Source organism: Epinephelus lanceolatus, chromosome 1, assembly GCF_041903045.1.
Source record: "Epinephelus lanceolatus isolate andai-2023 chromosome 1, ASM4190304v1, whole genome shotgun sequence".
Classification (NCBI taxonomy): domain Eukaryota; kingdom Metazoa; phylum Chordata; class Actinopteri; order Perciformes; family Serranidae; genus Epinephelus; species Epinephelus lanceolatus.
The window spans coordinates 42,891,480-42,912,457 of record NC_135734.1 but is presented as its reverse complement, the minus strand read 5'-3'; the positions used below and the strand labels follow the sequence as shown (position 1 = coordinate 42,912,457).

At 41.7% G+C, this 20,978-nt stretch overlaps 1 protein-coding gene across 5 annotated transcripts in view; it reads left to right on the top strand.

Moving 5' to 3' along the window:
• The first annotated feature begins 320 nt into the window (after positions 1-320).
• Positions 321-20,978, top strand: part of LOC117256551 (plasma membrane calcium-transporting ATPase 1-like) — a 145,344-nt gene continuing 124,686 nt past the window's right edge. For all 5 annotated transcript variants that reach the window (XM_033626033.2, XM_033626028.2, XM_078170773.1 and 2 more), the window contains exon 1: positions 321-886. The gene's annotated coding sequence lies outside the window, so the exon portion shown is untranslated. The remainder of the gene's footprint in view (positions 887-20,978) is intronic.

Genomic DNA, 20,978 nt, shown 5'->3' with positions numbered 1-20,978 from the left:
ATTCTCCAGAGTATTGCCCCCTATCCGTGGCACCTCTCCCTCTTGTATCCTAAAAAAAAAGAGTTAAAATGAGAACATAAAATATGATTTCATTCTCTGCAGTGGGCGGAAATGAGCCTCCATACATCGGTCCAGAGGAGATCCAGATGTGCATCTCCTCTCCTCCTCAGATAATTCCTCCTTTATGAAGTTTCCAGGGCTGTATCCTGGATGTTCACCCCGGGGCTGATGTTCTCGATAGCCAGGGCTCTGTTTCTGCCTGATTACCTAATTAATTCATAGATCCACCTTAAAAACAGGGTAATCCCGGGCTGGTCCCTCCCTCTCTCGCGGTCTCCAGCACCAGTTCACTTCCCTCTCTTCAGTTTCCCCAGCTAGCCAGGAAAAGACGCTGACCCGGACTTTGGGTCTTTTCTCTGGTCCCCGTTTGAATGTGTCGGACCCCTCCAGTCCCACCCACCGCTCTGCAACACAAACACACCACCAGTCCGCACTTATTGGATGTGCTCTTTGTTACCAGAGCCTTTACCCTCCTCTGCTTTTATTCCAGGAGAAAGAAAGGGGAGTTTATTTCTTCCTTTTACCGGATTGATCTCTGACTGAATCTGGATTGTTTTCCTTCCTCTGGGGTGGCTGCCGCTGCAGGACCACAGCTGATGCTCCCACTGATGTAATTACTGTCAAAGAAACTGGTTTAAACGTCGGAACAAAGGGACGCTGAAGATCTTTTCCCCCCCCCCGGTCTGTCAATCATTTTTCACCACTGCAGTTGTCAAGTTGGATCCCTGCTGGGAAATGGACAAACCCCTCTAAACTGAAGACGCTGCTCTGCCTCACCAACACAACCACAGGACGTGATTTGGACGAGGATCCCCGAGTGGAGGAGGTAACGTGTATTTTCTGTGTGCTTTCTGCAACTTTATCCGCCACAAGTCCGATTTCTTTTCCAATCACTTGTGGCTGAAAGACGAGAAACACAGCGTCGTGTGTCCGCTAAAGTGATTTTTAAACGTGTTTTTAAGGAGTCTGTCGTGTCCCCAGTTGTCCGCACTGCTTAGCATCCGGGTAACGTTCAACAACCGCTGTTTCTTTACCTTGACACCCACTTATTAGCAAAACTACACGGGAATTTGGGGTTTTCCACAGGTGTGAACGTACCACAGTCCACTTCAGGGACATTTTAACCTCCATTTTTACCATATTAACCGCAGGATTCATATCAACAGTGTCTCATAAACCCCCGAGGCACGTTTTCTAACCCGTTTCTTCTGCCCAAACGTCCCGACAGTTAGCTAGGTTACAGCCCCGATACGTGCCTCTCGCTCGTCTGCAGTCATCGCTGTCAAGTCTCCATTCAAAAATGTGGACGTTAAAACGGCAACTTAACATCGTTTTTCGACACATCAAAACACCACTTAAAACACAAACGGTGCCATTGCACGATTGTTTAGAAATCAATACACATATAATACATCGAACTGCAGTCATATTTGATAAAATATCAACTTTTAGGCATGTTACGCAGTGCTCGCGAGCCTCTGTCGCCCAGCGCTGTGTGTTTTCCAGCCAGGAGACCGTTGAGTGCTTATCAGTTAGTAAAGTTATCATTTTAGTGAAATAACATGTTTGTACGTGCGCTGGGGGTATGCCGAATTGAAAGCTGTTTCCAGTTATCCCTACTGGGGAGGTTAAAATCTATAAAACCCTCACGTCCACTCTTTAACGAGGACATGTTGGTTAAATAGGCAGATTCTGAATGGCGCTGTTGTTACGGGTCTCCCCGGGCGACAGAACGGCACGTATCGACTGTTGCAGTGGTTGCGAGGCAGGAATCAGACCGCCTGCGGATGTCTCCGAGTGTCTGGAAACAGTTTGCTCATAGTCCCTGCCTACAATGTTTTGTTTTCCGAGTGATATTTCCCCTTGGTTACCAAAAGAACCCCTTTGTCATCAGTAAATTACACGGTCTCTGGTAACTTCATTAAAAAAAGGAGGCTCTGTGTTTTTTCTCAGTGAACACTGGTTGCTGCGGTTGTTGCTTCTGTTGTGATGTTAAAATGTGTGTGTTTCTGATGTGACTCCGGTGTCCTCACACTGTCGTCATGAATGCGGCGTCTTCGGGATAAGCTTGTTCAGCTTGTTGGAGTGGTTTGCCCACATTTGGCGCACACATTGTAAATAGTACTTCTGCTTTTCGGGCTGTCGTATTGAACGAGGGGTGGAGGGAGAACAAAATCGTTACCGAGCTCGTTTTATTTTAATTAACGGGTGTTCTAGCTCGCGAAGAACCGTCCTTACGTCATCTGCAAAGATGGGCGGATGAGCACCAGTAGCTGCTCTGCTCCTTTTTCCTCCTCTCCTCTCCTCTCATTTCATCCATCTCCTTCTCCTTCACCCCCCCCATCCTCCTCCTCCTCCTCCTCCTCCTCCTCCCCTCTCTATCTGGGTGTGTCCTGCCTTATTGCGTTAGGAAGGAGGGGGGATCCCGCATCTTGGCTCATGGTGACTCCTCCTCAGCTTGTGACCTCCAAACGAGGGCATTGCTCCTTCTGTTTTCCTCTGCTGCTAATTCACCAAACAGAGAAGCTCTTTGCAAAGAAAATTAGTCGCAGGGGAAACTTTGATGTCAGGGTTTTTGAAATAAGTTGAATTTGAGGGGATTTTGAGGGGAGCGATGGCAAAGTGACGCTGCTGTTCACTGGATGCCAAAGGCAAAATGGCTTGTTTTGATCAAATGTTCTCATCTTCACTGATGGATTCATGGTATTTCACCAGGTGTGAGCCTAGGTCTGTCATTTACCAGCGAAGCAAGATAATTAGTGCTGCACTGGTGTGATGTACTGGATCAGTGTGGGTGCTGAGACCTGACACATCCACATAACAACATAATATAACTATGACAGAGTCTGTGTGCACCAGAGAGTCTTTTTGACAGGTGTATTGGATCATAAAACTCACTCAGGCTAATTAACAAGCTTTTTAGTCCTCAGATTTTAATAAAGTCAGCATAAGAGATTAACAACTATACATCAAAATGTGCATCTGCTCTGATGACGACTGCTCAGGGTTTCCCCCATGAAGTGGTTCAGCTGAGGTGGTCCGCACACAGATCCTGATGCATCTCGTCTCGTGATGTTATTAGTTAATAGAGGGCGGCCTTAACAGCAGTTACAGTGCGTATAATGGCATTCACTGTGAGAAACTGCACCTCTGCTCCTTAGCAGTTAGCAGAGGTGGTCTTTGCTTCAGGCAAGGCGGCCTACATCCACCATAACCAGAGGTGAAACGATTAGTCAATAAATTGATTGACAGAAAGACAGGAGATAAAAACATGAGGTTTTTCAATGTGAGGATTTGCTGCTTTTCTCTGGTTTTATATCTCTGTTAACCTCTCTTGGTTTTGGTCTGGTGGTCGGACATTTCACACCTAAATGTATAATTTGTATAAAGAAGAAATTAATCTATTAATTGAAAAAACAAATCATTTGCTCATAAGATAATTGCTTATTGTGGTCACAATCATAAAGCTGGAATTATGTTTCTGCTGAGATACTAAGCTGAAGCACACACATCTGAAATCTCAACGATGTGAAATGCAGACCTACGTGTCAAGCAAGCAGATTGGTTGATCTTGTCTTTCTTTCTGTCAGTGTTTGGCCATAGTTTCATTTCAGCACCGTACTGCCGAAAATGATCTTCTAGAGGAGCATAGGAAACTAAATTCTTCTTCAAGGCACTGACCATTGTTGCTTATCTCGTCATTGTCCCATCTGATAAATTCTTTCACTGTCGTTTCACAGATGTGGTGGTTCATTTCCTGATTTCTATGCCGCATTCTTAACATTGTGGTTCGCTAAACGTGACATTGCTTCCCAGTGGACACAAACCCTCAACTCATATAGGTATAAAAGAAACATACACCTGAACAAATCCAAACGACACCCATGTATGTTTGCTTGAATGGGTGTGGTGTCCTTTTCAGGCTTTCAGCTGTAATTAGTCGGCTTTTAATTTGAAAAATCTGGAGTAAGTGTGAAGTTTCATAGGTATTAAAGCTACAGGTAATTCCAATGGAGCTCTGAGGAACAGTGCTGGGCTTTGAAGCCATTTTTACAAAGTAGCCAAACGTGGAATTACAACCTCTGAGTCCGTCACGTGATGCCATGGGTCCCCAAAAAGTATTTTTCCCATAGAATTACATTGTAAATCAGTGGGTATGGTTATTTTTAAGCATCACAACCCTTGCAAAATCACTCGTTTCACTCTTTTTGATCCACTTGGTCTTATTTCTAAAGCCTAGAGGAGCCATATGATTAAATAATTTTATTCCCGGGGTGCTCAGTGGTTCACTGGATGGAGCGGGCATCCCATGTACAAAGGTATGTCCTTGCTGCAGTTGCCGTGGGTCCAGTTCCAGCCTGTGGCCCTTTGACACATGTTCTCTCTGTCTCTTCCTTTTGTGCTTGAACTGTCCCATCTAGGAAAGGCAACAAGCCATAAAAATATCGTAAAATAATAAAAATAATTTTTACTCCCATTCATGTAAGGGAAGAGCTAACATGGAACTGCTCGGCTGCTGTACGTCTCTAGTGAGCTTGCTCTATGGGCCCCATGATGCAGAAGATCTGGGTAATTTCATGACATGGAAATCAGCTTTTTTGGCTTCATGCATTACTGAACAACGTTAACAGGAATGAACTGTCTCCAACACTTTATACATCCACAATTCTAACCCCTCACTGTTTATATCATGAGACATTTATTAACAACAAGTTTTTATTAGTTTGTGCTGTTATTTGAACCTGACATTATTTGACAAGTGGCTTTTATATCATCATTTATAATACAAAAATCAGCCCTGTGATAGACTGGCAACCTGTCCAAGAGTACCCACTGTGTCCTGGAAATGGGTGCAGCCTGTGACACCCTGCACAGGATGATGGATAGGTATAGATAATAGATGGATGGAGCCACATTTCCTATCACGCTGCTGAAATTATCCTAATAAATAAAGCCTAAAAATAATGCAGCTTCCGCTTGGATGACTTTTATCTCTCCAAGCTCCCAGCAGAGGACAGCCAGGTTTATCTGCAGACAGATGAGTGCTCTGTTTGTGTCTGGAGCTGCTACTGAGGTCCTGACGGCCACAGGAAGAGACGGCTGCTGACTCAGTGTGTCCGTCCTCTTAACATCCTGCAGGAGGTTCAGGGTCCCCTCAGCAAAAGCAGGAAGAGGACATTTAATGTTTCACTTTGATTTATTTACAGTCAGTCAGATTCTGTTCCGACGAAGGCTCTGTGTAATCCCAGGTGTCAGTCTCACCTCTGTTACCTGTTGCCAAGTCTCCAGGTCGTTTTACTTGTGGGACTGCAGAGTGTTGAGTCACAGGTAAACGGCTTGGTCTATAATGTTGTTGTTGTTAAAGAATTGGAAGATTAAAGTTACAGTGCCATCACAGCTGACCAGGCAAAGTGACATCTTCTGATTTTTTATTTTACCTCAGTCTCCAGCATGAGGACTGTGTCCGTCTGTGACACCTGCTCTGCTGTCTGTTCAGAATAGATGAAAAAAAGTATCTATGCATTTGCTTATTTTTCTGCTCTCCTGAACTCTTACTGAACTGTGACTCCCATACCAGAGTATGAACTGAACCGTGACCTCTGTGGACCGTCACACCCCTAAGTGCAGATATGATGTGTTGCTGCAGTGAATTGACTGAGGCTGTTGTCTTTCAAGAATCTTGTTGTCATGTTTAGTCTTTGCTGATAGATTTCTCCCTGTGTGATCATCTAATGTTGGTTTCAAAATGGCTGCTCTATAAAAAGCCCTCACTCTGCAATTCTAAATCTGCCGCTCTGGAGTCATTGAAGTATACGGACAGGTTACTTATTGTGCTGCTGGATCAGATATACCTAAACATTAACACAGCTTTCTTTATGCATACGTGGTTTTTGGTGGGAGTGGGCTCAAAGTGTCGAAACCTCAGACTGATCTACTACACTGACGATGAGGCTGTAAACGAGTGTTTCTGTGACTTCAGCGTTTCAGACCTTCAGACCCCAGATGGAGTCTAAACCACTGGGGATGTGACTTACAGATGGAAGTGATCTGAGGCACAACAGTTTCCTTCCTCAGGGCTCAACCCTGAAACGTTGGAGCTTGAGTCTGATGTTAGTTTCTGATTGTTCAATTGTTAAATCATACTGTTCACACTTGGAAACTCACACACAACATATCATAGTAACATATCTTGTTTTGTGGTATCGTTGTGCTATATGCACAAAAAAAAGTCAGATCTTTTTTTATCGCACTCAGATTTTTATTTTCAGCCTGACATTTTATCAGTTTTTATATTTGACCTGACAGAAAATCGTTACCTTTTTATTAAAAGTATTTTTACATTTAAATGACAAACTTAAACTTGATAATTGCATTGACTTAGCCCCTTTACACTGCTTATCGAAGGTGGAAATTTCGTGCCATTTTGCCGCCTCACCGTTCTGTATAAAAGGTACGATTGCAGAATGGGGGAACAGAGTTGTCTCACCTTTGATGCGGTACAGAGGTAATAACAGCACCGAATCAATCTCTGTATACATGGGACAGCCAGCAGGACGGGATCATGGGCGGCATGGGTGTGACATATGACAATGTGCTATACATGCAACCCACCATGGGAGAGTTAAAAGTAGCTGCTAGCAGCTAACTTCAAGAAAAGGAACTGTTTGCAAATTGGGGAAACCATAAAGTCCTCTATACCGTCCGAGCATAGAACGAGATCAGCCACCATGTAACAGAGACAGTAAAAGGTCGTAATTACCGTGTTGTGCCATTTTTATTGTTTATAAACTAGCGCTGCCTATGTGTATGTTATATGTCATACTAGAGGCCGAAGCTGTTGTGTTACATGTCACACCCATCACGTGTCTTTGAGTTCACGATGCCAGCATGCTGTTTAAAATCACACACAGGAGTGGCATGATACCACTGTTGTTTTGTTCTGTGTAAAAATGCAAAGGCAGCATGAGGACGGGACTTGGTAGCGGCCCCATAGCATGATTGCCATGTAAAAAGAGATTCTCATTGAGTCGTGTGTTTTGAGAAATAAATGATGTGACCAGAATCAGGTGTATTGCCGAAGTAGGTTTGCACGTTCAAGGAATTTGCCTTTAGTTTTGGTGCATAATAATAACCTTAGTACAGAAAGAAGAAAAACAAAAAGAAAACAAAAAACAAGTACTAAAAAAGTGAAGAACCGTAAATGGAGAACTGAAAATTTTACATTAAAAAAAAATTTGGAAAAAAATTCAAAGTCAAATACATTTGTAATACAGACAACTACCTTGCAATATTTAGATAAATGTGTGCTGTATTAGGGTTTGGCAATTTTGATAAATTCACATATATCAATATAACATGCATCGCATACGTGTATAATATCAATGCAAGTTGAAAAACACTCTGGATTGAAACTGGGATGGACACTTTTTCTCCTGGACCAAACAATTAATCGATTTAAACAAGAAAATAACTGGCTGATTATTTATAATCATTAGCACCAGCCCTGATGTCGAGATATATGGTGATATGGCACATTTTCTGAAAACTCGACTGAGAAACCATTTAAAGACAAAATAAGCAGAGAGGAATGGCCACTGCTGGTTATTCCAGTGAGTTTAATACCTGTGAAATCAAAGCACTTCATCACATTGGTGCAAACCTTAAATAAATCCAATATCATCACTGATACGGTGGTGTAGGGATATTGGATCATATTAATATTTGATAGATACAGATATGGCCAAATCTTTGATGGCTGACCAATTGACATAGTCTTGCATTATATATCATGCCGTATCCTAATCTGTTGGTGATAATTTGGGAACATATTGTGAGTCCAACACTAACCATTGAGTCCTATAGTCTAGAGCAGTGGTTCCCAGCAGTGGGTCGCAATCCAAAAGTGTGTCCCGGGTCCAATCTGAATGGACCGCAAGTGTTTCGCAAACATGTCAAGTTTGTAAAAAACACACTTTATTTTGAAGTACAGTGAATTTCCAGCACAGAGCTTTTATTTTGAAGTGCAGTTTCCTGCTGTACAGTGAGTGACTAATGGACAGTATGATGCTGAATGTATTAAACTGTGTGGACTTTGAGCTATTGATTAAGGAGAGATCTGAATCAGCGGGAACCACTGGTTTAGAGACTTTCTCCTGATCAGAATGGAGTTTATGTGTGTAAATGATAACCTCCATCACTGTGTCAGCATCATACAGTCCTACACCTACAGAGACTTGAGCTCACGTCGCAGCCAGATTACGGTATCGTTCACAGCTGAACGGACCGACCAGGCACACTGGACTTTACACTTGCTCAGACTGGGATTTTTAAAATTCAGTGAAATGTGGAAACCCCTCTGCAGACGGAATTCCTGCCTGTGAACCAGATCCAGCAGCGCACACTTTGTCTCTTATGTAAGTCCACATCAATTATTAAAGGTTCGGTCCTATATTTAAGATATGGAAGCTCTCTGCTCAGCGGAGCCTCAGTGTTTGTGGTTATAATAGAGCTGTTGACCTTTATCATTATTTTATAACCCTGCTGGCAGAGAAGGGTTCACCCGAATTCAATAAGAACTACTGAAACATGACCCAGTGTAATGTTTTATTTATTCATCCATTTGTAAACGGTAACCTTAATTGGTTAATTTTTGAAAGAGCCATTGAGTGTAAAAACCTCTTTTTTAGAGTGTCCTGTCAGCAATGAAGAGTTACAGATGGACAACAAGACAGATAACACAAAATTTACAAGTCAGAATTAAAGGGTAGGTTCATTAATGTCCAACCTGTTTCCCATGTTGTTGTGTCAACATGACTTATGGGAACAACATTTTTTAGAATTTGTCCAATACTGAGTGAGACCACTGCAGCCGGCAGCAGTAGAATAGACCGCAATGTAACCACTCTTGGCTTATGTTACAGTCAGTTTACGTCCACTAAAATATGCTTGTTTTTGTCACTGACATGCTCAGATTATTATTATAAGTGTCTGACAGTTTATGGTAAGCAACCCTTCAGAGACAGACCTTTTTGTTGATGAGTAAGATCCTTTTTGTTTTACCAGAAACGGCCACGAAATCACCATCGCCTATTCCACCAGAGTCCATTTAAATGAACAGTAATTTAAGCATGTATAGAGCCAGCATATTCTCACATCTAATTGGCTAAATTCTGGGTTTATTTCAACCAAACCAGAGTTGGTGATTGTTAGAACGGTGGAAAGATGAAGCAAGGCGGTTGTTGTGAGTTTTATTCTGTTTCTGTCGACTTTGAATTAAGTGTGTTTTACGATAATTAAATTGCTGTTTTTTCAAATGGAGTCTGGTGGGATTGGTGATAGCGATTTTGGGGCTGCTTCTGGTTAAATAAAAAGGATCCTACTTTTACTTTTAAGTATATTTAGAACCGTCTGCAGCGGTCTCACTCAGTACTGGAGGAATTCCAAAAATTGTTGTTTCCATTAGTCACTTAGACACGAAAACATGGGAAGTAGGGTCCAGGTTGAAAACACTGAACTTACCTTTAACTTGAGACATTGTTTGAATACAAACTTTTATGCAAGACTTTGCGGTTAACTGCAGCCATGGAAAATACCCTTTTTTCTGATTGGCTGGCAGGTGTCTGTTCATGTCTAGATGGGGACAGAAGTTTAAATGGCATTTTTAATAAGTGCTCAAACTGTCTGCAGAGGTCTACAACATAACCATTTTTACAAGTTGAGCTGAAGTTTGGACACAATTTCATGCTTACTGCAGCTTCATATCTAGTTTTTCTTAAATGTAAGCATTACTTTTAAAGATTGAATTTTAATGTGAGAATTTGATTTTAATATTTAATTTAAAATACCCTGATTTCTATGATACTGACAATTTTATCTGTGTTTCGCACCATCTCACATGCACCAGCAGAATGTGCAAGGCATGCACATTTAAGACCTGTTCAGTGCTGTACAACATTTATTAAAGTGCAAGTAACCATAGCAACAGTACTGATGCTTCAGGCTCCCTGACTGGTGAAACTAACCTAAGCTTGGATTAAACTGACTACAAACACACTACAACACATGGATGAGCATTTAAACATGCAGTGTGTTATGATTCTTCCTCTGATCAGTGGACACGACAGAAGTGACGATAATGGATCCCTCCTCATAAATGTCTTACATGGACACCCCTTGTTGCCCTGGGTTCACTCTGCACCTGCTTTTTTGGAAATATCCACACAGATGACATGGAGGCGTCAGCAGGATTGATTATTGTAACTGGACCATCTGAGAGTGTCCTCCTGACACACACTTACATAACGCCTGTGTATGTGTGTGTGTGTGTGTGTGTGTGTGGTTGGCAGGTGTTAAGTGGGTGGGAACGTAGGAGTTTGTGTGTGTGTGTGTGTGACAGACAGGAAGGTTGGAGCAGCAGGATGAACGTTCAACAACAGCATTTTCCTCAACGCTGTTTAAAAAAACATGAAGTGATTAAAAAGGTGCTTCTCATTATGCTAACTTATGCTTCCTCTCATCCTCTGTCCTCACGTGTCCTGGAAATCATTATCGTGGAGAATCTTTCAGTCCCTTAAATGCACATCAAGGAGACAAAGAGTGAGGAGGGTTCTGGAGGAGCTTAGAGCAAGGAAACACAGATGTGTCCTGCACTGAGGTCTTTTATCAAGTGGCGTGAAGTACTGTATAAGTAACTTACATCGCTGAGGACTGACCCTTTGGAGGATTTCTCACTTGGCAGCTTTGGCTCCTCCGTCCTCGCATTGCTTCCTCGCATCTCTCCCTCCCATCCTTGTTAGGAGGAGCTAAAATGGGAGGAGACGCGAGTGAGGGGAGCGAGCAGCCATATTAGCATAATGAAAGGCACCCAAAGAGTGATGTCTCTCTAACAACACCTGTGGCCATTTTACTAAATCCGTTTATCAGATCTAATTAGCGCCAGCTTGCATCAAGTAACTAAAATAGAAATAAACTCAAAGAATCAGTTAAGATCTGTAAACACCTTTGCTAGCTGAGAGAGCAGACACATTTGCTTTTTATCTGTGGCGTAATTAATGGCAACAACCTATGGCTCCAACCAGGAATTGAGTTGAGCACCAGAAGAACATTGAGAACATTGAATTAACATGTGTCATGTGTCAGGTGTTTATTTTTGAGTACAGACACCGGTGGCACAGAGCACGTCAACTGGACTATTTTAATAGTTAAGGAATGAATATCTACAGCTGATATATTGGTGATGGGCAAAGTGACAATCAGCACTGGCTAAAAATGAGAAGCTGTATTGTACGTAGCTCTTTGCTAATAAAAACAGTGAGGCTTTGGTAAGAGATTAGCGCCAGCACCTGACAAATTCAGATAATTTGGGAGCTAGAATCTGAATCCAAAATGAAACTATCCCAACCAAACCTGTTGTGAGATGTATTTCCAGTAGCTGCCACCAATACTACGACCCATCACTCACATAAACAGGGTGTCTACAGGTCCTTAAAAAGTCTTAAAATATCTTAAATTCACTGTAACAACAATAACAGTCATTAAATAGTCTTATATTTGAATTCGTAAGGTCTTAACTACTGCAAACATTTTTAATTAATTTCATTTATCATTTTTTAAATTTCTTTTTGTGAAAATAAAATAAGCCTTTTTTATGTAAAAGTCCACATTTCTCATATTGCACATCTTTAAAAAACTATAATGCTGTCATTTTACTTCATGCTTGCTTTTACCTGTTGGCAAAATGTAGATGTCTGCAATGCTTACCCGCCATGCTTAAATAACATAAACATGATTTGTCTAAAAATCTGTCCTAAAATTGGTTAAAAGGTGTCTTGAACGGGTCGTAAAAGCATTAAAATTAACTGTCAGATACCTGTAGACAGCCTGATAAATAGATGACAGAGTGGAGCTCAGATGTTTTATTTCCTTTTCACATTAAGTGCAACAAAGTCGGAATAACCATAAATACACTGAAGTTACAGTAAAACAAGAATCAAACACATTCATGATGTTAACCATCCTTTAAACCAGGAAGCCAGGGTGCAGTTAATAAACAAACATGAATAGTATATATCAGTATATGTAATTGATGAATTGCATGTTTTCAACCCTTCAACATTTTGCTGTCCACTCATCTTTACCAAGAGGCACATCCAGTTGAAGCAGCCTTGTGCCGGTCAGGTGTACGCAAAGGTGTGTCTAGGATCTGAGGAAATTTGGGGCTCAGCCCAGACCTCTGCTGGGGGTCCAGGGGATCCACCCCAGTCACTTTTTTCTGATAAACAAGCTCTATTTTGATGCTTTTTTTGTGCACTTTGGCATCTTATTTACATTCAAATTACAAAGATTTCTCACTGTGAATCAGTGTGTTAGGAAAATGGACTGTGGGGACACCCAGCATCCTATAGCGGGCCAGATTTGGCCCACAGGCGATAAATCGAGTATCAGTGCTTTAGACCCACGTTTTTTTTTTTAACATCTATGTAGGTCGACAGAAGCAGCCTGTGCTGTTTTGTATACTACAGTCAAAGAAGTGGAAACTACATGCATCTGACATTAACTAGTCTTTGTGTGAGGTGTGAATGTGAACATGAAGCCTGAACAGATATTATTCTTAAATTAAAAGCCAAAAATGATAATAATGTGATGTTGTTGTGTGATCACAGATGTAATGAGGGCGCTGCTGCTCCCTGGCTTCATGTGTTTCTTCATCTGCAATATGTACATACTGAGATCATAAGAATAAAGTAAACTAAATCATGAAAACAACAAGATGTAAAGAAAAAACTGAAATAAAAGAAGGAAATAAAGCTCACGATACACCAAATAATGACCTGCCATGAGGGAAATCCAGATTATAGAAGATCATACAAATATACGCTGCAGTCTGTGTGTGTTATTAACATATTCATATATCATTACTGTATGTACTGATGATCTGAAGGAGGATTAATGGGCTTTGTCGGCTCATTTTATTCCCTCCCGGTGCTCTAACTTTAACTTTTCTCACCTCCTGAAGGTGAAGGTGCTGCTGTGACACGTTCAAGTTTGTTTGTGTGTGTGTGTGTGTGTGTGTGTGTGTGTGTCTTAATCCTGATGAAGCCGTTGGTGCAGAGAGGTGTTGAAGCTTGTTGTGAATGTGATGAGCTGCAGTGAGCTAAGCTGTGTGTGTGTGTGTGTGTGTGTGTGTGTGTGTGTGTGTGTGTGACGTTGTGTACAAACAGACATGGATGTGTGTATGTGAGAATGTTACACGTGAGTCTATTTGCAGCTCTGTGGGTTGTAACAGTGTTGATTTGCTTCAACAGTTGCTATGAGGATCAATAATTATCAGTTTGCTGAGTTTTATTAGCTGCTGATGGGACCCAGTAATCCTTAAGGATGTGTGTGTTCATAAAATGTATTCTCTTTCGATAGGACATCAAATTCTATGGGTATTTTAATATATGATATAGTACATTTTCTGGATATTCAATTCATCATCCAGTCTAATGTTTCAGACAGCTAGCTGCTAAAGCTGGGTTTATACTTCTGTGTTCAGGGCTTTCATGATGTAGCTTTGGAGCCATTGCATGTAACATTGAGTACATGCTGGATCCACGCAGATGCCACATGGCGACATAAAGAACTGTAAATTAAGAAGATAAACTTTATTATTCCCTGAAGGGACATTTAGTGTTTTCACACTGTTGTCATATACACACAGGCTGTAAATACACACACACATGCACAGACAGGACCTATATATGCATTAAATGGAGAGACGTCAGAGGGAGGGTGCTGCCCATAGATAGGCACCCTGGGCAGCTGGGGGTGCGGTCCAGGAGGCGAAGTGGCACCGCTCCAGCTACCAGTCCACAGTCCATATTTGGTCCAGAAAGGGACTTGAACCGATGACCCCCCGGCTTCCAACCCAAGTCCCTATGGAGTGAGCTACTGGCTGCTTGTGTGTTCCAGAGATAGATCAGAGTGAAAACAACGTGAAGCAGGTTGAAAAAGTCTCGATCACAGTCAGTGACACAACGTTAATACAGCAACTGCATGGAAAAGGTTCATTTTTGGAAATAAAACAAGGCGAACCCAAGGACGATGTGACCTGCTTCGTGTTGTGGTGGTGAAATCTGTCACTAAACTTGAAATTACATCGGCCGAATGCTATGTTCACATGGAATCAGGGACATGTTAGAGGACGGTAAAATTAGGTGAGGCCGGCAGAGAATACCTGCAGCAGTAACGATAGATGGCATTGCTGCTCAGCATTAAAATGTTTTAACTTTTTGCTGTCCTCCATGATGGAACTTACAACCAGGTGTTGTGAAGCTCCCTCACACAAGAAGAAAACATGGGTGATCTGGATGCCACTAGAATAAATACGCAAAATAATTTCATTTTATTCCATTTTTTGTGAACAATACGGCATCATCGTTGCAACATATCGGCATGCGTCTTTCAATGTACGGTCCTGTCATTCTTTCAAACTGTTTCTCTTTCCCATGCTGTCCAGAAGGTGTTGTCCGTCTGCTGTCTACCATTTGCCTGATTGCATGTCAGAGCAGCCTAAAATTCCTCGGGCAGGGTGATGTGTCCTGAAAATTATATCACAATATTTTTAGGCTATATCCCAATACAGGATATGCTATCGCAATATTTTTAAATCATCAATGCTCAGACTGGGGGACAAAATAGAACATAATATTCCTGACCAAATACCCTTTCTGATGGGACAAAGTTGTGAGGATGCGTATTATTTTTCTTTCCCCAGAAAATATTAATGCTGAGATTTTTGATCAATAATAATCAATAACATGGATATAGCTAATAAGTGTATAAGATAGAAGATAAGATAAAGTTTATTAATTCCACACTTGGGAAATTCACATGTCACAGCAGCTCAAAACAGACAGAAAATCAAGGGTGACAATGTATACTTGGATTTTGAAAAATTAAGATTAAAAAATAGAAAAATGTATATACAGTATATGTGCTCTCTCTCTCTCTCTCTCTCTCTCTCTCTATATATATATATATATAATGTGTATAATGTGTGTGTATATATATATATATATATATATATATATATATATATATATATATATATATATATATATATATATATATATATATATACACACACACATTATACACATTATATATATATATATATATATATATATATATATATATATATATAGAGCACATATACTGTATATACAAAGTGCAGGCTGTAGGTTAAACTAGAGGAAAAGGTCATGCGACACAACTAATATTCAGGTCCAGGTGGTACACTAAAACCTAGAATATGATCTTTATGTTGATGGATCTGTTGGTTTAAATCAGTAATTCAGAGAGCGTAGACATCAGTAAAATCAGCTGCTATATTGTTCTCCATCCTCTGTGTGGTTTCTGTTGTTGCAATGGTCACATGATAAAAATTAAACCTTTGTCACCTCAGATGGTGGCGGCAAACAGGTGCACATTCACAGAAGCGGCAGCAGCAAGAAGCAAGAGGGCGTCTGCTACCTCGCTGACACGACTGCTGTCATGTTTGCGTCAGAAGAAATGCAGGCAGGGAAACCAACCGCTCGCTCTCTGAAAGTTCCTTAATGTTCTACTTTATATATTACCTATTAAACAGACTGCAGTAAACTGACTCAGCTCCAGGACTGAGCAGCTGCGTAATTCAGACCGGTGTTTGTGCAGATTCTCCAGTTCACCGCGTGTGTCTGTGCGCGTGTGTATTTAAAGCTGGCAGCTTACTTGGCATCCCTCTGCAGCATGTTAACAACTGATAAAGATGAGAGAATAAAGAGAGCGATGCTGCAGGAGAGAGAAAGAGAGCGTATCAGAGAGCAGAGAGGTTTTTACCCACAGGCCTGCAGAACTGAAACACGCTTCATTATTTCATCAACGTCTAAACTTACACTTTAATAAACCCAACATCCTAAATATGTTCTTTCAGATCTAAATCCACTTATGTGTTTGTGTGTTTGTATTTAATGTTCTTAAATGATGTGAGTGACCGAAGACTGAGCAGATTGTCCTCAGTTTTTTATTGGGAGATGATGGCGCAAAACTGTATATGAAGGTTTGCTCACACTAAACCTGTTAAACCTTATTTTCATGCGTCCACACCAGCGACAGACGTGACATTATCTCAGGAACACCTCGAAGGAATGTCCTCAAATTTTGTACAAACTTTGACTCAAAGATGAACTGATTAGATTTTGTAGATCAAAGGTCATTGTGACCTCATTTAAATAAGTTGTTTTTGGCCATAACTCAAGAATTCATATTCATATCCATGCCTAACAGGATAAAATGATGGAGTGCTGACATTTTTATATGCGAAAGGTCAAAGGTCAACTTCACTGTGACATCATAATGTTCTGCAGTAACACTTCTCTGGCCATTACTCAGCGTCATATCTCGGGAACAGAAGGAGAGACATTTGGTCTGACACTGAATTGGTGACTCTAGTCTTGGGTGTCCACCTTGACACTGTGGTGACTGTACAGATCTTGACGGGATGAAGATGTGTGTGAAGCAACCATGTCTTAGAATTTGTAGCTTCGTTGCAGCAACATTCATATTTGAGGGATTGTCTACTGTCATGGCTACGTATGAGGCCTAAGGGCTTTTGGACACATTGAGGACACACCAGTAAACTGTGTTTGGGTTCAACAGCAGGACTAGGTTCCACTCACACTCTGAAGTCCTTCAGACAATAGGCTGGAGGTGTGCGTGTGTTTGTGTATGTGTGAGTGCGTGTGTGTGTGAGTGAGTGAGAGTGTATCCTCTCAGAGATATTCAGAAAAAGGCGTCGGTCAGAGGAGGAAGTGAGCAGATGGAGGGCGGAGGAGAGCCAACAGGAAGAGGAGGCTCGATGGTTTCCTCATGTTGTATTGGCAACAGTCAGGATTTCACTTCCCTGTACTAAAAACAGCCAACAGGTGCTGTGTGTGTGTGTGCATGTATGTGTGTGTGTGAGAGTCACGTTTCAGCCCAGTTCTGGTCTCCTTTTCACCTCTTCAAAACCTTTTAGAACGTGTTTAAAGTAGAAGTGTGGTAGTTTGTGGTTGAGCTGAGCACTATGGTCAAAATCATTATCACAAATTAATAAAAAACTATTTTCCCTACATATAACAGAGTTTTCCACAATGTGTGACGCAATCGTTTAACCCATCATCCACAAGATGAGGTGAGTCAGGGTCTGTCTGATTCAGCTGAGCGGGTGATTTATTGATCGATGACATCACGCGTCCACCTCCCAGTCATTAATCAGAGCAGCATGTTGCAGTGTCAGGAGAAGGTAGGCGGTGAAGAGACTAACTGACGCGTTTTGGGAAACTGATACAAGAGTCAGTGTTTCAACAACACTGATACATAACAACAGATCTGACCTGAATTCTGAGCCAAATTCAGGGCAGGGTGTTATAAAATCTACTGGTGGCACCACAAACCTCACTTCTGACTATCATGTGTACTGATGTTACTGAAGTTCAGACAACCCAAGGCGAGTAACGCTAGCCGTAGTCAATCATGCCACTTCCAACTGGTTCCAACTCCTCCTGTTTGTGACTGACACCATTAACTCTTTTATTTCCAATGACAATGGCCTCATGCACAAACAGTGCGTGCGAGTGTGTGCGAATGTTACATGCACAAATCTGGGATTCACCATTATTTTATGGGGATGCACTGATTTTGAGATTTTGGGCAGATATCGATTCCAAACAAATATTTAAAAGTTTTTTGTTATATACAGTACAGGCCAAAAGTTTGGACACACCTTCTCATTCAATGCGTTTTCTTTATTTTCATGACTATTTACATTGTAGATTCTCACTGAAGGCATCAAAACTATGAATGAACACATGTGGAGTTATGTACTTAACAAAAAAAGGTGAAATAACTGAAAACATGTTTTATATTCTAGTTTCTTCAAAATAGCCACCCTTTGCTCTGATTACTGCTTTGCACACTCTTGGCATTCTCTCCATGAGCTTCAAGAGGTAGTCACCTGAAATGGTTTCCACTTCACAGGTGTGCCTTATCAGGGTTAATTAGTGGAATTTCTTGCTTTATCAATGGGGTTGGGACCATCAGTTGTGTTGTGCAGAAGTCAGGTTAATACACAGCCGACAACCCTATTGGACAACTGTTAAAATTCATATCATGGCAAGAACCAATCAGCTAACTAAAGAAAAACGAGTGGCCATCATTACTTTAAGAAATGAAGGTCAGTCAGTCCGGAAAATTGCAAAAACTTTAAATGTGTCCCCAAGTGGAGTCGCAAAAACCATCAAGCGCTACAACGAAACTGGCACACATGAGGACCAACCCAGGAAAGGAAGACCAAGAGTCACCTCTGCTTCTGAGGATAAGTTCATCCGAGTCACCAGCCTCAGAAATGGCAAGTTAACAGCAGCTCAGATCAGAGACCAGATGAATGCCACACAGAGTTCTAGCAGCAGACCCATCTCTAGAACAACTGTTAAGAGGAGACTGCGCCAATCAGGCCTTCATGGTCAAATAGCTGCTAGGAAACCACTGCTAAGGAGAGGCAACAAGCAGAAGAGATTTGTTTGGGCCAAGAAACACAAGGAATGGACATTAGACCAGTGGAAATCTGTGCTTTGGTCTGATGAGTCCAAATTTGAGATCTTTGGTTCCAACCGCCGTGTCTTTGTGAGACGCAGAAAAGGTGAACGGATGGATTCCACATGCCTGGTTCCCACTGTGAAGCATGGAGGAGGAGGTGTGATGGTGTGGGGGTGTTTTGCTGGTGACACTGTTGGGGATTTATTCAAAATTGAAGGCACACTGAACCAGCATGGCTACCACAGCATCCTGCAGCGACATGCCATCCCATCCGGTTTGCGTTTAGTTGGACGATCATTTATTTTTCAACAGGACAATGACCCCAAACACACCTCCAGGCTGTGTAAGGGCTATTTGACCAAGAAGGAGAGTGATGGAGTGCTGCGGCAGATGACCTGGCCTCCACAGTCACCGGACCTGAACCCAATCGAGACGGTTTGGGGTGAGCTGGACCGCAGAGTGAAGGCAAAGGGGCCAACAAGTGCTAAACACCTCTGGGAACTCCTTCAAGACTGTTGGAAAACCATTTCAGGTGACTACCTCTTGAAGCTCATGGAGAGAATGCCAAGAGTGTGCAAAGCAGTAATCAGAGCAAAGGGTGGCTATTTTGAAGAAACTAGAATATAAAACATGTTTTCAGTTATTTCACCTTTTTTTGTTAAGTACATAACTCCACATGTGTTCATTCATAGTTTTGATGCCTTCAGTGAGAATCTACAATGTAAATAGTCATGAAAATAAAGAAAACGCATTGAATGAGAAGGTGTGTCCAAACTTTTGGCCTGTACTGTATGTCTGAGCCAGTCAGGAAGATTTAGAAGCAACAGCAAACTCCACAGTGATGAAACAGATCTACCTGGTTGTAAAGACAGTGATGGACAGAAAGAACATGCTGCATTACAGATGAAACAGACACTGCAGTAGTGTTAGTGTCAGATGAGGGAGAGACCACCATGCACCTCACGGCTTCACTGTCAGGGGAGGGAGAGCCAGGGATTGCGACCCCTGACAGCTTCAGCGTCAGGTGCATCTCACAGCTTCGTCGTGTCAGGTGAGGAAGAGCCTGTTATGCCTTCGACAGCTTGACAGCGGTCAGAGCGTTTGTGGGGCTAAAGAGCTTCAGCAGTCACTCAGTGCAAGAATCTGTGTCCAGTGTTCTGAAGTGGTCTGTTAGATTTTGTTGTGCGTTTGAAATTAAGTGTCCTCACTATGAAAGATGTTAAAATGCGGCTCCTCCGTGCTGCAGGAAAGGGCCTCACTCAGGCCATGTTTACACGAAAACAATCCACTGAAAACAGAATCGTTTCTCATTTTCGTTTTGAAAAAATGTCTGCGTTTAGACAACAACGTTTTGATAACAATCACCGTGCACACGGATCTGCAAAAATGACCAAAAATGCTGCAGTATACATGCCAGGCCAGTAGTTGGCGGTGTGACGCTTAGGCTTCCTTCTACAGAGCGGCGATGTATAAACAAACAAAATGGCAACCGCATGAACGTTTGTCTGGACGGACAACGAGGTGGAGTTGCTACAGTAAATCTACACTATGATGGGGAAGCGTTGATAAATTCAACAGGGTGAGCAGCACAAGCAGAGCTTGCGAGTCCGCCATTGTTGTTGTGATGGTCGACTTTCTCGTGCATGCCTAGTGACTGGAAGCGTTATGCACATGTGCGAAAAGTCTCCATTTTCAAAGGAACTGCATATTGCTAGTTTACATGACAACGGAGATGGTGCTGTTTCCAAAAAATTGCACTCTGGAACCCATTTTCAAAACGTTGCATTTTCAGGCACCCAAAACGCCGCTGTCCTGTAAATGATCGGCCAAAACGCAACTAAAGTTTACCGTTTTCAGTTGAAATCGCTGTCGTATAAACAGGACCTCAATCTCTATTGATTGAGACTTCACTAAAACAACATTTACTTTTGATTTTTTTTGTATAATTATTAATATGAAATTGGATAAAACACCCCTGACTGTGTTGTGCTCATTGACAATTGTCATATAAACAGGACCTCGGGGTCAGTTGTAGTGAAGGGGCTGCTAAAATGGTTTGACTCAGTTATTGGGTGTCATGATATACCGAGAGAGCGCACAGCTCTACAATGAAATGACATTGTACCCTTCTTAAATTGTCAAATTGGCATTAAAATTGCAGTGATTTGACAAAAATTACAAGGTTGCAAATTCTTGGGGATTGGCTGAAATTGCATCAACTGTTGCTGTTGCAACATCACAAAATCTTGGAGGGACTGTCATGTGTCTGTTTTTGTAATCCATTGTTGACCATGTATCTGGATATCAAAAGCCCCTTTTAC